We start from the raw sequence: 3,234 nt of genomic DNA, 5'->3' as shown, positions 1-3,234 counted from the left end.
TAGACATTTGGTGTTCGAGATTTCAGAAGTTTAGCCGTTCTAGTCGATGTGTAGTGTCTCCTCGAGGAAATAATTTGCATTTCTGTGGTAACTAAAAGTTGAGTGGGGTTTCCTGAGTAGCTCAAATGGTAAAGAGTCTGCCTGCAATGTGGGATACCTGGGTTCAATCCCTGGGTTGGGAGGATACCCTGGAAGAGGGCATGGCAACCCACTGTAGTATTCTTGCCTGGAGAAGTTCCATGGACAGAGGAGCCTGGCGGGCTACAGTCCATGGGGTCACAAAGAGTCCAACACAACTAAGCAACTAACACTTTCACTTTCTTTCAAAAGCTGAATATCCTTTCATGCAAATCTTTTGCTCATTTTAAATTGGGTTCCTTTTCTGTTACTGATTTGTGGAAGGCTCCTTGTATAATCTGATTATAAGGCATTTGTCAGACATTTGCATTACAAATAGTTTTCCCAGTCTGTGATTTGCCTTTTAATTTTCTTAATGGTGTCTTGATGAGCCAAAGTCTCAATTTTGATAACGTCTATTTTATCCATTTTTATAATGTTTAGGTCTTTTTGTTTTTTGTCTCAAAGGTATTCTGCTATGTTTTCCACTAGGAGCCTTATAGTTTCAGTTTTTACATTTAGATTCTTTACCTCTGAGCCATAAAAACTGGGGAAGCCACGTTTTACATTTAGGTCTGTGAGTCATCTCAATTTAGTTTTTGTGTTTTGTGAAGTCTTTCAATCAGCTAGTGTTAATTTTCCAACTTTTCTTTTTCAAAATTGTTTCAACTCTTCTGAGTCTTTTCATTTCTCGATGAATTTTAGCTTGCCAATTAAAAAAAACTCTGTTGGAATTTTGACTGACACTGCATTGAATCTTTAGCTCGATTTGTGGAGAATTGACATCTTGACGATACTGAGTGTTCAAACTCATGAAAAGCCTATTTCTCCAGTGATTTAGATCTTCTGTAATTTCTCTCAGCAGTATTTTATAGTTTTCAGTAAACAGATCTAAGTTTTTTATATTTTTGAGGCTATTGTAAATTGTGTGCTTTAAAAAATCTAATTTCCAATTGTTTGTTTCTATTTTATAGAACTATAATTGATTATTAAATATTGACCTTGTGTCTTGCAACCTTATTTAGCTCATTTATTAGTTCTGGTAGCTTTTCTGTAGATTCCTGACAGTTTTCTACCTAAAGAATTATACCACCTGTGAATAAAGTTAGTTTAACTGCTTCCTTCCCAACCTGGCTACCTTTTATTTCTTTTTCTTGCTGTTTTGCACTGGCTAGAACCTCCAGTACAATGTTGAAGTGGTCAGAGCAGACATCCTTGCTTATTCCCAGTTCTAGTTAATTGAAGGTTTTTCATAGATTCCCCTTGAAGATTGAGGACATCCTCTTCTATTGCTGGTTTGCTGAGATTTTAAAAAATCAGAAACTTGTGTTGAATTTAATAAAGTGATTTTTCTGCGTTGATTGAGATGATTATATGTTTTTTCTTTTTTAGCTTGCTAATATGGTGAATTACATTGATTTTTTTTTTTTAATGCCTTCAGGAGCGTGTTTACTGTGTTTGAGATGATACATCAGGTGCTCTCTGAGCTACAAAGGGTAAAAGGAAATCCTCTCGTTACAAACTGACAAAGGTAAAAGGTAAAAAACATTTTTCACAACAGCATGAACCACATACTCAGAAATAGATCTGGGTTTAATACAAATGACATAATTCCTAATCATCTACAGCTACTTTTATAACTTCATACAGATAATGAATTAGGCTAAAATGCACTATAATATTTGGTAGACTTCAGGACCAGGATCCTTAGTACATCACAAAATACATTTTGATATCCCAAAGAAGCAAGACTTGCAAGTAGGCGTTTTAAACAGAACTAATCTACAGCTACAGAGTTCTACTCTTGATAGCATTTACCTTTTTGGGGGGTCTCCCAGTCTCCAAAGGATAAAAGCAGAGAGTAGAATCAGTATAACATATACACAGAAGTCCGTATTGTAAAGGCTATAAAGATTTGCAGCACAGTGGGAAGATGCCTTCTGCTCCTTCACACTGTATACAAATTATGTGAATTATGTTGCATATCTCTTGGTCCACTATCTGGCTATCCTATCATGTTCTGCTCTGTTGGTCAAATACTGAGTGGCTATGCTTCCAACCAGAGGATCCGCAGGGTTGCAGTCTGTCAAAAGAGAACAGATTGACTGCAAAACCTTTGAAATAGTCAAAGCAGGACTCCAGTTGTCTTTAAGGATGTCCAGGCAGATGACTCCCTGACTATTGATGTTGCAGTGATAAATTCTGGTGCGGAAAGTAACCTTTGGTGGCTTAAATGGATAATCGGATGAAAATGTGATATCCAGGAAAAACACACCACCTTCATATACAGAACCTGGTGGACCAAGTATAGTCGATCTTCATTCATAAATGTTATCTCCTTTAGGCCCAGCACTGCAGTTAGGAGGAGGATCAAGGGTTATTTCAGCTAGCTCCTTCTGAATTCTTTTAGCACTAGTGGATAATTTAGCAGTGGTTTTGCTAGAGAGTTTGGTGTTTTTCTTCTACTGGGTGGCAGAAGGTTTTCTTTCTTCTTGTTCTTCAGGCTCTGGAGTGGCTGGGTCTCACTGGTCTGCATCTAACTACCACTGCTGGTGCTGGGGCTCTCATCATCGGACCTCTGCCGATCACTGGACATCTTGGTGAAGTTATTTCTTGGAAAACTCGGCCACCTGCCTGGCCCGCTCGCGCGCCGCTACGGTGTTGATTTTTATTAATAAAAGTTAAACTAACATTAAACTCTTGGGATAAAGCCCACTTGTTCATGCTGTTTTATTTTATATATTGGTGGATTATATATTGCCAATTTTTGTTGAGATTTTTATATCTGTGTTCATGAGGGATATTGATCAACAGTTGTATTTTCTGATAATGTTTTTGTCTGGTTTTGTTGTCAGGGTAATTTGGCCTCAGAGAATGAGTGGGAAAGTATTTTCTCTCCTCAGTTTTCTTGAGTTTGTTTAAAACTAGTGTTATTTCTTCCTAAAATATCTGATAGAATATTATAATTACAAGATTATTTTCTTTAATATATATATTTCTTCTGGAGTGAGCTTTGGTAGTTTGTGGCTTTCAAGTAATTTATCCTTTTAATATCTGTGGACTCTACAGTTCTTTGTCATTCCTGATATTAGTGAATTTTTCTTTTTCTCTCCCCAC

The 3,234-nt window shown here is 36.9% G+C and overlaps 1 pseudogene; it reads right to left on the bottom strand.

Moving 5' to 3' along the window:
- Positions 1-1,575: 1,575 nt before the first annotated feature.
- Positions 1,576-2,773, bottom strand: LOC133051914 (ubiquitin-conjugating enzyme E2 E3-like; annotated as a pseudogene).
- Between the last annotated feature and the right edge of the window lie 461 nt (positions 2,774-3,234).

The sequence above is a fragment of the Dama dama genome, chromosome X, assembly GCF_033118175.1.
Source record: "Dama dama isolate Ldn47 chromosome X, ASM3311817v1, whole genome shotgun sequence".
Classification (NCBI taxonomy): Eukaryota; Metazoa; Chordata; class Mammalia; order Artiodactyla; family Cervidae; genus Dama; species Dama dama.
The sequence above is the reverse complement of the archived record's forward strand: the minus strand, read 5'-3'. Positions and strand labels throughout refer to the sequence as shown.